Raw genomic sequence first — 14,837 nt, 5'->3', positions numbered from 1 at the left:
TGTCCACAACGATCGTCCCCACTGTCCCGGGTCCGTCCTCACCTCCTCACGTCTCCTCTCTCCAACGTGTCACTGTCTCCTTCTACAAACGCTCTTGCTGGACATCGTCATTGTTGCCAAACTGCCTCTGGACTCAATTCACCTCCTGGTCTTTGACAACCCAGAGCCCAAAGCTCATGGAGCTGTGGTCGTTTGTGACCCGACGCAGAGTTTAGAATGAAAACAGCCTGTAGGTCAAGCTGGACTCCATCACCTCAGAGTGTGTGGACACAATCAAACTTTGGTGGTTCAAGAACAGCAGAGATGTGCATTCACATCACAATTCAATCTTTATCTAATGATGGGAGAACTGGAATAGCTTTTATTTCTGAATATTCATAAAAACAAACAACAACTACTGAGGCCACAGAGACAGAAGACACTTTAACCCAAGGACAAGGTGACGGCTGACGAAGGAGCAGATACACACCAGAGGAGGAGAAGACATGAGTCAACCCCCCCCACCCCTTCTCTGGTAATCCTCAGATCTGAATCTCGTCCCTTTGTTTGTTGGGCTCTTTTATTTGTTTACCTGTTAATAAAACCTCTTCATGATGGAAACATGTGATTTGCTTCTTTGTGTTAAGAAGCTAAACGCCTCTTGTTGATGGGGACCGGTCAGAGGAAACCAGATTTCATAAGTTAATGTTATCCAACCCACTTATTCACCACAATATATAACTTTAATCTCTGTCTGTCACTTTTCATTTCTTTAACACTTTGACTCTCGGGAGCAAAACAAGTGAAACACTGAATCACTGATTCCTCTTCATCATCCTCCTGAGTTACAGCAGCAATACAACTCTGTCTCTCTGTCTCTGTTTCTCTCTCTGTCTCTCTCTCTGTCTCTGTCTCTCTCTCTCTCTGTCTCACTCTCTGTCTCTGTCTCTGTCTCTGTCTCTCTGTCTCTGTCTCTGTCTCTGTCTCTGTCTCTGTCTCTGTCTCTGTCTCTGTCTCTGTCTCTGTCTCTGTCTCTGTCTCTCTGTCTCTATCTCTGTCTCTGTCTCTGTCTCTGTCTCTCTGTCTCTGTCTCTGTCTCTGTCTCTGTCTCTCTCTCTCTCTCTCTCTCTCTCTCTCTCTCTCTCTCTGCCTGTGTGTGAAACTTTATCTCTAATAATCTCTGTTCCTGTCAGAATGAAAAGTAATGAAAGGTAATTCTTTGTTGCCAATAGGAAAAGTAGAGAACGTCCCATTTAATCTCAAAATGATTCAGAAATATAAACATATATCTGCACTGAGGTCAGCTGGAGCCTGAGTCTGCCGAGTGTGATGGGGGGGGGGGGGGGGGGGGGGGTTGAAGCTGTGGAGATGCTGCAGATAGACACACTGTGTGTAAAGCAGCACATCCTCTCATCCTGAGGTCACAAGCTGAGTTTCAGGAGATCAGTCTGTTCACCGTTCATCCTCTGATCTCAACATGAATCCAGCTGACACCATTCAACATGTGTGTGTCTGTGTGTGTCTGTGTGTTGCCCCCTCATCTCCCATTTCATCCTTCCACAGCTTTTTCCTGGGGCATGTTTACATTGTGATCTTTTGTCTCTTTCACAGTTTCCCTGCTGATATTCATGTTTTAATGTGAGTCGTGACGAGTAGTTCTCACAGACCTCAGGTCAGTTTCATCAGGTCTCACAGCTCGGGGATGTTTGTGGGAAACAGTCTGGACCGTGTGATGGTTTCCAGAAGCTTCTTGCTGTGACGGATGGTAAAAACTGGAGAAATGTGTTTGTTTCATTTTTATCATCACGGAGCTGTTCCTGAGCTCCAGGTGTACGAGCCAGACATTTGAAATCATGGCAACAATAAAGAGCTCAAGGGTCAAAGTCAGGCTTTGATTAGGTTCAAGCTAGAGTTTAAGATACAGGTTGAGTTCACAGGTGGATAACAGGAACATTATCTCTCCATAGAACAAGGTTCATGTTGTTCTTGTTAAAATGACAACAAAGAAAAACCCTAAACATGGTTCTACATTTAGACATTCATGAATAAACATGTTGCATATGTCCACCTGTGCTACCTGTCAGTCATTTTGAAGAGCTGTCAATCACATGAGGCCTCAGATACTCAGGAAGCAGCGTGTTGATGATATTTACTGTAGTTATTATCTTCTATTTTCTTCTTCCTCTATTTCTTTATAATTTCTGTTTACAATTTCCAGTTTTTGAATCACTGAAGGTTTGATAAGATGACAAGCTGATCTTTGATATTCCAGCAGCTTTGGAGCTTGTCCATGAGTTTCCATCGTTTCTTCAGCTCCTCTCTGAGTCCAGGAGCAGAACAGTTCACTTTATGTAAAACTTGTCAATGAGAAATCTCAGATTCAGTCTGTAGACTCACTGTTAAATCACTTTATGATGTGTGATGAAATTCCGCCCTACTCGTTTATTGCATGAATGTGGGCAGCATCTCAGGAATCTTCCTCAAACATCAAACGCTTCAGATGACGCATGTTGTGAGTATTGAATCAGGTCTTCATCCAACATGTTGCAGTGCAGCCGGAGGAAGATGCTGATGAGAGAAGGGACGTCTCCATGTTTTTCTGACACAGATTTTCAGAGGGGAGGATCCTTGACCTTTGAGAGGGACCAGTGGTGAGAGAGGTCGGCCTTTCCCTTCTTGCTCCGGAGTCTGTAGAGACCAGAGACCAGAGACTGACGGACTGACTGATGAGGCCTCCTCCTCCTGAGGGGCCCTGAGGCCGACACAGCCAAACACTCAGCCAGAGTAATGGAGTGGAAAGAGATCGGACAGCCTGTTGTTCCGTCAGGATCCGTTTACCAATAAACATTCTGCCTCAGGACCGGATTCTTTTCATTCAACACAAAACAGGTCCTTAGTGCTTTTAAAATACATATCACAAGCAATGCATGCAGGTCAATAATTCACATTATATTTTAAATGATGAGAGTTTGACAGGATGATTGATCACTGGGTGTAAACACAGGCCAGAGTTATCTCTCTCATTGATCATCTGACAGTCGGGTCATTTCCTGATCCTGAAATTCACTCAACACATCTGTGCATCAGGTTCTTTCAGTGCAGAACAAAGTTTCTGTTCCATCATCATGATCCAACCCATTAAGTGATCATATCTCAGGGGTCAAAGGTCAAAACCAAACAGTACTTTTTCATTAAGTAAACTGGGTGACTGAATAATTCCTCTTCATTTGATTTAAAGTGGAGCCTTTTAGTTTAGAGCAGACACACTAATGACTTTCTGTCAGCGACCTCACAGAGGTCTGATTTCAAATGATTCTGTGTATTTCAGTTTCACTAACAGACACTGAGGCTTCATGGAAGAATCCAGAGTTAAACTGCAGATCAAATACTCTGAATATTTGAAGGTCTGTGTCTCAATTTAAATTCCAGGTCCCTGAGGGCAGCACTTCATTCTGCTCCGACTCCGGAGCAGCCACTCATTTATTCTCAATGTAATACGTTTACTTAATGTGGTCATGAAATGATGAAGCAGCATCTACAGAGGCACTTTGTGTGGAGAACGGCAAAATGGCCTAATCACAGTGTGACCTGAGTGTGAGTCAGACCCAGAGCTACACACAGGGAACCAGACTGTGCTGTTCACAAGCTCGTATTCAACACATGTTAATAACACAACTCATATCAACGCACCTCAGACTGTGTCTCCTGAAACACCTGGAGGTTGCATGACATCACACGGGTGGGGGTTCTGAAGATGAGCAGAACATGTCTCCTTATTGTTGTTCTATTGGAGCCCTAGTGGTGGGCGGAGCCTGAACTTGTGGGTGTTTGTCTGATATGGATCTGCTGCTGTGCAGACTCGACCCTGTGAGTGATTAGATAGAACACTCTGTGAATGGGGGGGAGGGGGGGGGGACTCACCGATGAGATCAGCGTCCAGTGACCACGCGATGTGGCGGTGCGTTGTTGATGAAACCAGATTACAAACCACATCCTGTTTGTGCTGAAGCTGCATCGGAGCTCAACAGAGCCACGTTTGCTGACATCACGAGTATTCAGATTATAAATCCTACTGAAGAACAACGTGAGCTTCTCATGGGAGAAGTTGGGATTTGATTTGAGCTCAGGTCAGCAGAAGAAGACTCTTCTTCTTCAGCTCTTTGGACGCCATCGATAATCAAATGAAACCTCCACCATCATCCCTGTCCCCATTAACACTTAGATCACTGGACGCAACGATTACAGACCCGTCGCCCTGACCTCTGTGGTGATGAAGGCATTCGAGCTCCTCGTGCTGTTCCACCTCGAAGCCATCACTGACCCTCTCCTGGACCCCCTGCAGTTTGCCTACAGAGCCAACAGGTCTGTAGACGATGCAGTCAACATGGCCCTTCACTTCATCCTCCAGCACCTGGACTCCTCAGGAACCTACACCAGGATCCTGTTTGTGGACTTCAGCTCTGCCTTCAACACTATCATCCTGAATCTGCTGCAGGAGAAGCTCTCCCAGCTGAGTGTGCCTGACTCCTCCTGCAGGTGGATCACAGACTTCCTGTCTGACAGGAGGCAACGTGTGAGGCTGGGTCAGTATGTCTCTGAATTCAGATCCACTAGCACCGGTTCCCCTCAAGGCTGTGTTCTTTCCCCTCTTCTCTTCTCCCTGTATACCAACAGCTGCACCTCCAGTCACCAGTCCGTCAAACTCCTGAAGTTCGCGGATGACACCACCCTCATTGGGCTCCTCTCTGGTGGGGACGAGTCCGCCTACAGGTGGGAGATTGACCATCTGGTGACCTGGTGTGACCAGAACAACCTGGAGCTCAACGCGCTGAAAACAGTGGAGATGGTTGTGGACTTCAGAAGGAACCCAGCCCCCCCCACCCCCATCACCCTGAGGGACGCCCCAGTCGTCACTGTGGAGTCCTTCTGCGTCCTGGGCACCGTCATCTCCCAGGACCTCAAACGGGAGCTGAACATCGGCTCCATCACCAAAAGAGGACAACAGAGGATGTTCTTCCTGCGGGAGCTGAAGAAGTTCAACCTGCCAAAGACAATGATGGTGCACTTCTACGCCTGCATCATCGAGTCCATCCTCACCTCCTCCATCACCATCTGGTTCGCTGCTTCCAGCGCTAACGACAAGAGGAGCTGCAGCGTATCATCCGTTCAGCTGAGAAGGTGATCGGCTGCAATCTGCCATCTCTACAGGACCTGTTTGCCTCGAGGTCCCTGAGGCAGGTAAGATGGTGGCTGATCCCCCCCCCCCACCGTGTCACAAACTCTTTGAGGTTCTTCCCTCGGTCCATCAGGACCAGAACCTCCCGCCACAAGACCAGCCGTACATGGTTGCTCACTGCTCTGTGTGTCCTGCACCAGATGGGTCAAAAGCAGAGATTAAATTTCCCTACCTGCATGAGTGTGCCTTTGCATGACTGTGCATGTGTTTGGGACGAATAAATGGATCTTAATCTTAATTATATATTATATTATATTATATTATATTATAATATATTATATTATATTATATTATATTATATTATAATATATTATATTATATTATATTATATTATATTATAATATATTATATTATATTATATTATATTATATTATAGTATAGTATATTATATTATATTATATTATATTATATTATATTATATTATATTATATTATAATATATTATATTATATTATAATATATTATATTATATTATATTATATTATATTATATTGCACATTGCACATCTAATATTGCATACCTCTGAGTCAGGTAAGAGCAGAGGTGGAGGGGTGAGCTTTATGATTAACTCTCACTGGGGCTCAGATGTTGTTGTGCTTTCTACACGCTGCTCACCAGACCTGGAGCTGCTAAAGATAAAAGTGCGCCCTTTCTACCTTCCCTGTGAATTCAGCTCTGTCATCATCACAGCTGTCTACATTCTGCCATAGGCAGACAAAACGTGGATGATCTGTACAGAGTTATTAATAGACTTGATGATGCTCACCCTGAGGCAGTCTCTATTGTTGTTGGTGACTTTAATAGGGCTAATATGAGGAAAGTTTTGCCTAAATATCATCAGCATATTAACTTTTGCCGTATCTTTCAAACAGCAGTGTCTTGTCGAAGTCGGTGTTTGAAGAGAGGAGACGCGGACCCAGAACTTGCAGCATAACAGAATTTATTACACAGAGGTTCCACAGGTCAGACGGGCTCCATGGTTTGCCCGGAGAAATCACACAGGCCAGATAGTGAAAATCTGGCTCGCCTCTGCCAGGCAAGACCTTTTAAAGAGGAGGTGTTGCAACAACACTATAGATCAAATGACGTAGCACATAGGGTCTATGCCTAAATTTGGACATGTTTTCAGTTACTGTATGTTGAAGTCACCCGCTAGATCGTTGCCCCTCCCTTAGGTCAGATACTATCCCATAGGTCAGAGATCATTCCAATGAGGGGGGGAAATAACCCAAACACATGAAATAGCACTTACAAAGCATGAAACTTCAGAATCAAGTAACTTAACATGGCAGCATGCCATCATGGTATATGACCATGTTAGAAAGTTCCATTAGCTGAATTTACGACACTTTCCCATTCCGGGTGACCGGACTGTTGACCATTGTTACTCACAAATATGGAACAGCTACAAACCCCTCCCCCGCCCTGCCTCTTGGAAGTCGGATCACGTTTCCATGATGCTCATCCCAACCTACAGACAGCGCCGAAAACAGGAAAAAACGGGCAGTTCAACGCTGGAGTGCTGAATCCATCAGCACTCTCCAGGACTGCTTTAAAACAACAGATTGGCAGATGTCCTGTGTTGCAGCTGATGGGGACATTAACGAATACACAGATTCTCGTGTCAGTGTCAGGACTTTGTCAAACCAAAAACCCTGGGTAAATGTCCGTGCTAAGCTCAGAGCACAGTCCTCTGCCAATAAATCTAGTGACCCGGCTCTTGTGACCCGACGTGGCTGACGTGAGGCGAGAGCTTCAAAGAGTGAAGCCTCGAAAGTCATCTGGGCCCGACGGAGTTCCAGGCCGTGTCCTCAGGGGGTGCACCGACCAGCTAGCGGAGGTCTTCACCTCCATATTCAACCTCTCCCTTCAACTGTCAACAGTCCCCACCTGCTTCAAGCAGGCCACCATCATCCCCATACCTAAGAAACCATCCATCACCTGCTTAAACGACTACCGCCCTGTAGCACTGACCTCCACCATCATGAAGTGCTTCGAGCGGCTGGTCAAAACCCACATCTGCTCCACCCTTCCTGACCCCCTTGACCCCTCCCAGTTTGCCACCGCCCCAACCGATCGACGGACGATGCCATCGCCCTGACAACACACACCACCCTCTCCCACCTGGAAAAGGCCAACACACATGTGAGGATGCTGTTCGTGGACTACAGCTCCGCGTTCAACACAATTATGCCTGAGAAGCTCGTCCCCAAGCTCAGGAGCCTGGGTCTCAAAACCCCCCTGTGTAACTGGATCTTGGACTTCCTGACGAGCAGACCCCAGGTGGTGAGAATCAGTAACAACACCTCCTCCTCACTGACCCTGAGCACCGGGGCCCCTCAGGGCTGCGTACTCAGTCCCCTCCTGTACTCCCTGTACACACAGGACTGTGTGGCAACACACGGTTCAAACATCATCCTGAAGTTTGCAGACGACACCACCATCCTGGGTCTCATCTCCAACAACGGCGAGACCGCCTACAGAGATGAGGTCAGAGGCTTGGAGACATGGTGCCAAGAGAACAACCTGTCTCTCAACGTCTGCAAGACCAAGGAGATGATCGTGGACTTCAGGAAGCTGCAGGGGGGGGGCACGGTCCGTTACACATTGATGGAGCTGTAGTGGAGAGAGTCTCCGAATTCAAGTTCCTCGGTGAGTTCATCACAGATTACCTGACCTGGTCCAAACAAGCGGACTCTGTGGTGAAAACTTCACAAAAGCGTTTCTACTTCCTGAGGAGACTCAAGAAGTTTGGCATGGCTGCAAAAACGTTAACAAACTTCTACAGGTGCACCATGGAGAGCATCCTCTCAAGCTGCATCACTGCCTGGTTTGGTAGCTGCTCCGCTGCTGATCACAAGGCCCTGCAGAGGCTGCTGAAGACAGAGGAGCATCACCGGCTGCCATGAAGATCATCAAGGACCACATCCATCCAGGCTGTGGACTTCTCACCCTGCTGCCGTCTGGCAGACGTTACCGGAGCATCGAGCACGGACTACCAGAATCACAACCAGCTTCTACCCCCCCCCCCCCCCCCCCCCCCTATCAGGCTTCTGAACAATCAACACTGACCCTCTGAACAGTCACCATGGACATTCTGCTCCCACACTCATACAAATACACTTACTCCACATATATTCATCTTATTTAATATTCCCCACTCCTTCACCCTGTAAACTGCTGCTTCAATTGACTTTGTTATATGTTACGATGTTATGTTATCAGTTGGTTACGTAGTATGTTATTTTTCTATTTGTAGATGTTGCCTGACATGTCACAAGAATTTCACTGCCGCTGTCATTGGTGAATGTGACAACAAACTGATTTGATTTGATTTGATTTGAAGTCAGAACCTCAGCTTCAAAAAGACAAACTACAAAGTTCTACACATAAGTGCTACTAAACAGATTTTATTATAATATTTTTAATCCAAGGTTCCTTCTGAAGAGGTGTGTCTTCAGTCTGGAGTACGATGTGTGGACTTTCTGTCCTGATGTCCATGTGGAGCTGGTTCCACCGTTTAGGAGCCGGGACAGTCGTGATGATGTTGAGGGACAGCTGTCTGTCCGAGTGAGGGAGCAGCTGATTGGTCGATGCAGAGCAGAGAGGACAGGTCCTGGATGTTGACTGGACCCGATCTGTTCACAGCACGGTACCAGTAACTAGTGTTTGAAACGGATGCAGCTACTGGTAACCAGTGAAGGGAGCGGAGGAGTGTGAGTGAACTCAGGTTGAAGACCAGTGGAGCTGCTGGTTTCTGGATGAGCTGCAGAGGTTAGATGGCAGCAGCAGGTCGACCTGCCAGGAGGGGGGGCAGTAGTCTAGGTGTGAGATGACCAGGTTCTGGTTTTTGTAGTTTTGTAGTTTCTGTAGTAAAAAATGATGTTCTTCGCTTATTGTAGAAATGAAACAGAATTTTACCCAAAGTTTGGTGCAGAGCTCGACGAGTTTCTTCTTCTCTGACGTTTTTAAAACAATCGTCACATTAAACTTTAAAATCAATAAAATCATCACGTGTCCCCCATTCATCATTTAAACACGCACACGCACAGAGACACACACATACACACACAAACACCTGCATACAGACACACACACACATACACACACAAACACCTGCATACAGACACACACACACATACACATACAGCAGCTCCGCTTCCAGATCCAATGGTGCAGACAAAGGAGAGACCCCCCCCGCCCCTCTCTCTGTCTCCCCCCTCCCCCCTCTCTCTCACTGGAGCTGAAGCAGTGTCTCTCCTCTCGTCGTCCTGAATCCTGCAGGACAGACGGACTCACTGATGTGAACGGGAGGAAACACAACGGTAACGCAGAGAGCAGGAGTGTGCACGAGCAGGAGTGTGCACGGTAACGCACGGTAACGCAGAGAGCAGGAGTGTGCACGAGCAGGAGTGTGCACGGTAACGCACGGTACCGCAGAGACTTCCAGCAGCAGCGGTGCAGAGCTCCGGTCTGCGCGGATCTGTGGAGCTTTGCGGACCAGAGGTGAGACACACGCACACGTTTACAACACACAGTATGTACATGTGAGTGCACGTATATGGACGTGTAACTGTGGATCCTAGGACACCACCGTGCGCGGGGCACGCGCCTCTGAGCGTGTGCAGCCTGTCTCGGTGTTTGTCTTGAGCTGCAACATCAGTACTGATGGCGCGTGGCGCGGCGCGTGCGTCATGCACTTGCGTTATTTTTCTGAAAGTCAATCATGCGTTTCGCGTGTTTGTAGTGCACGTGGTGCTTTTAAGTGACAGGGTGTCGTGTGTGTGTGATGGAGTCATGTTAGTGCGTGTGTGTCTGTCTGTGTGTATGATGGAGTCATGATTATGTGCGTGTGTGTGTCTGTCTGATGGAGTCATGTTTGTGAGTGTGTGTGTCACACTCACAGTGTGTGTGTGTGTGTGTGTGACGTTTGAGCTCTAGTCTAATGTTTGAGCTCTTCTCTAACGTTTGAGCTCAAACGTCTGACAGTAGTGAAATCAAATGTAATGAGTGAAAGTGGAGTTTCCTTCACATCCGGATCTGTTGTGTTGTTGTGAAGTTTGAAGATGATGAGCAATGATCTTCATCCTCATCTTCTTCTCTCTTCATCTCCTCTTCTTCAGACGCTGATTGTGTGCTGGACATTAAATCTGCTCTAAAGGAAACATGCTGGTGTTTGTGTTCATAGTTTAATTTGATCTCTACTTCAGTAGTTGACATTGTTCACGAAATAGTTTCTTCATATTTCTGTGCTGCTGACACTCTGACCCCCCTTGTCTGCTCTGATTGGCCAGCTGCTCAATCCTCTTGTGATTGGCCAGTTGCTCCAGCCTCTTGTGATTGGCCAGCTGCTTCGTGTTGCGTCCGTTGAGCTAAGTCCGTTCAAGAGTTACCGAGATGCTAATGCTAACAACACACATCCATAAACCACATGGTGAACGTTGACCAGCGCCAGAGGAGCCAGATGTTTCACAGGTAAGAAACTTTATTACTCTCACTTGTCATGTGACATGTCAGCTGACTTACTGAAACATGTATGTTCACTTTGGAAGCTGCGACATTCACATGTTACATGTAGGATTTGTTCTTGTGATTTATGGAATCGAGTTAAAATAGCAAGAAAGTTATCGTGATGAAAATAGTTTTAAAGTTGGTTCGATTCAAGAAGTCGATTATATTATCAATGTGTTGTATACAGAAATACTTTTGTTTTAACCGGTTTCTTATTGGATGAATATTTTTCATAACCTTTCATAGCATTTTATACTTACATTCATTCTGTATACCATACCATATAGTTATGTATACTTAGTGCAACATGCTTGTATTAGTATTTGTTTATTCAATATATCCTAATATTATTACATAAATACAGTAACATCTGTGTACAATCATCCTGTGCCTCTGAACTTTATTAAAGTATTTTTCTCTACAAACTGTATTTATGTAGTGAAAGGTGAACATTATGTTCATATTCTCAGTATTTTTATTCTCTTGTCTACCTCATCTGCTGCAACAAGTGGATTTCAGTACCACAGGATGAGTAGAACTACTGAAGAAATGACAACATAATTATTTTCCTCAAAATATTATTTTTCAAATGTGCGACAGATGCAGACATATACACTAAAATATATATGGTGAAGTTTTCAGGTCCAGTAATGTCTCGTTCTCTTCCCACAGGGGACACTCGTCTGCTGGAGTGTGTCTGAGTTGTCCTCATGTGAATCAGGAGCTTCTGGATGTTCTGATCCCTCGACCGTCACATGGAGACCCACTTCACTCTTAGTGCTCTACACAAGGTGCTGGGTCGTCACACACCAGCCTCATCGATCCACACACGTGATCTGTATTTTAATATTTTTATCAAACTATTATTTCATTGTTGTTTTAACATATGAGCGTTTATTTTTTTGAATTTGTATAAAAAAGTGTTTCAAACTTCACGTGGCGTCTGATGTTCTTCTTGTGGAAATCTGTCGACTGGTTGTCTCGTTCAGTCTAAACCCAGTGAGTCTGTGAGAAGCTCCAGTTGGTCCAAGATGCTGCAGCACGAGAGCTGACAGGAACCAGAAGAGATCATCTCACTGCTCTGAGCTTCTCTGCACTGGCTCCCTGTGGAACTCAGAACATCAAGATCCTGCTCCTCACGTGGAAAGATCTGAACAATCCAACCCTTCATATATCAACGAGCTCATGACACTGTCCTGTCCTGATAGATCACTGCTCTCCCAAAACACAGGTTCTCTGGTGGTTCTAGAGTCTGTCAGAGCAGAACAGGAGCTAGAACCTTCAGCTGCCAGGCTCCTACCCTGTGGAACCAGCTCCCACTCTGGGTTCTAGAGTCTGTCAGAGCAGAACAGGAGCTAGAACCTTCAGCTGCACCTGACAGGTTCGGACCTGGACAGTATGAATTTGTCTGTAAAAAGCAGATTTCTCGAGAACACTGTCAGAAATATCATCTGATATTAAACTCCACAAACACTTCATTGTTTTCTTCTCCTGTTTCCTCCAGTGAGAACATTGAGAACATCTAACGAGTTGATCAGTTCATCACGGAACGTCCAGGATTCAGAAACATCTCGTTTAGAAGTTGTGTTGTGTTGTGTTGTGTTGTGTTGTGTTGAAGACGTGATGACAGCAGCTGTTTCTATTGGTCACATCCTGGTTGAAGGAGGTTCCATTAGTGTGTCTTTGTCTTCACGCAGTAGAAGTGGGACAGACACACACACCTTACATGGACACACACTTCAGACTCAGCTCAACTGATATTCATCAAAGCTCACACACACAGCGCAACACACACACAGTAACTCTCTCACACACAGCCTCACATCCAGGCTACCACACACACACACACACAGCAACACACACACACACACACAGCAACACACCCAGTAACACACACACACACAGCAACACACCCAGTAACACACACACAGCAACACATACACACAGTACCCCCCACACACACAGCAACACACCAAGTAACCCACACACATAGACACACAGCAATACACCCAGCAACACACACACACACACACAGCAACACACACAAACCAACACAGTACAACACACACAGCAACACACCAAGCAACACATACACACACGCACACACACAGCAAAACACACAGCAGCACACCCAGCAACACACACAAACAGTACCACACACACAGCAACATACCCAGTAACACACACACAGCAACACATACACACAGTACCCCCCACACACACAGCAACACACCAAGTTACCCACACACATTGACACACAGCAATACACCCAGCAACACACACACACACACACACACAGCAACACACACAGTACCACACACACAGCAACACACCAAGCAACACATACACACACGCACACACACAGCAAAACACACAGCAGCACACCCAGCAACACACACAAACAGTACCACACACACAGCAACACACCCAGTAACGCACACACACAGACACACAGCAACACACCCAGCAACACACACACACACAGTACCATACACAGAGCAACACACACAGTAACACCCCCGATTCACGCACAAACACACACGCACACAGTAACACACGCAAACACACACACACAAACATACATACAGCAACACACACAGTAACACACACATACAGCAAACACACAGCAAGACACACAGTAACACCCCCCAAACATCGCAACACACACACAGCAACACACACAGCAACACACACTCTGCGGCTGCAGTGGAGATTGAATCTGTAAAACAGAACGCAGTGTCAGGATGGGAGGGTGGGATGAAGAGATGCAGACAGAGAGGGAGGGAGGGAGAGAATGGAGGATGGAAAAGGGAAGAAGAAAGAGAAGAAGAAACATGTGGAGCCCCGGGGAAATTCAGATTTAATGAATATTCATAATGAGACAGGGAGAGAGAGAGAGAGACACGACTGTGGGGGATGTGTGTTTTTAGTGCATCAGCCTCCATCCTTCATCTCCTGCTGCTCCTCCAGGATCAGGTCTCATTCTCTCCTCCTCCACGGTGAGGAGAACCAAGACAAGATGGTGCAGATGTCATCACTCTCGTCCATAACAAATGGCCCAGCTCCTCCTCCAGCTCCTCCATCAGCTCCCTCCTCCAGCTCCTCCTCCTTCTACAGCTCCCTCCTCCAGCTCCCTCCTCCAGCTCCTCCTCCTGCTCCTCCATCACCTCCCTCCTCCAGCTCCTCCTCCAGCTCCCTCCTCCAGCTCTTCCTTTAGCTCCTCCTCCAGCTCCATCCTCTAGCTCACTCCTCTAGCTCCTCCATCAGCTCCCTCCCTCAGCTCCTCCTCCAGCTCCCTGTTCCAGCTCCTCATCCAGCTCCTCCTCCAGCTCCCTCCTCTAGCTCATCCATCAGCTACCTCCCTCAGCTCCTCCTCTAGCTCCTCCTCCAGCTCCCTCCTCCAGCTCCCTCCTCTAGCTCATCCATCAGCTACCTCCCTCAGCTCCTCCTCTAGCTCCTCCATCAGCTCCCTCCCTCAGCTCCTCCTCCAGCTCCCTGTTCCAGCTCCTCCTCTAGCTCCCTCCTCCAGCTCCTCCTCTAGCCCCTCTTCCAGCTCCTCCTCCAGCTCCTCCTCCAGCTCCCTGTTCCAGCTCCTCCTCCAGCTCCCTCCTCCAGCTCCTCCTCCAGCTCCCTCCTCCAGCTCCCTCCTCCAGCTCCTCCTCCAGCTCCCTCCTCTAGCTCACTCAGGTCCCTCCCTCAGCTCCTCCTCCAGCCCCTCCTCCAGCTCCTCCTCCAGCTCCTCCTGCTCCTTCTTCATGTATCACTGCTGACACCTCAGCAGTCGGCCGTGTTCCTTCCGAGGCTTCAGGTCAAAGACCCAGTGGCTCAACCCTCTGACTGCAACATGGGAAGAGGACAGAAACACATTATATACAGGATCTATATTATAAATAACATATTAATTACCAAAACAAAGAAAAAACAAACAAACAATATAAATATATAAACCAGAAGCCCCTCCCCCCAGACAAACATCAATCAGACAATTAACGAATCCAATCAGCATGTCTTCCTCTGTCACAGAAATATCACTTTATTATAACTCATGAGCTCTTGAAGGAGCGTTTCTCTGATAACACCCCTCTGGACTAGCTGTCATGTGGAACACTCCA

The 14,837-nt window shown here is 46.9% G+C and overlaps 1 protein-coding gene across 1 annotated transcript in view; it reads left to right on the top strand.

Annotated features, from left to right (window-relative positions):
- Nucleotides 1–9,530: 9,530 nt before the first annotated feature.
- Nucleotides 9,531–14,837, top strand: part of oprl1 (opiate receptor-like 1) — a 33,546-nt gene continuing 28,239 nt past the window's right edge. The window contains exon 1 of the mRNA XM_062391092.1: nucleotides 9,531–9,720. The gene's annotated coding sequence lies outside the window, so the exon portion shown is untranslated. The remainder of the gene's footprint in view (nucleotides 9,721–14,837) is intronic.

This window comes from Platichthys flesus, chromosome 7, assembly GCF_949316205.1.
Source record: "Platichthys flesus chromosome 7, fPlaFle2.1, whole genome shotgun sequence".
NCBI classification, from domain to species: domain Eukaryota; kingdom Metazoa; phylum Chordata; class Actinopteri; order Pleuronectiformes; family Pleuronectidae; genus Platichthys; species Platichthys flesus.
Note: the sequence above shows the minus strand (reverse complement) of the source record. Positions and strands in the feature narration are given on the sequence as shown.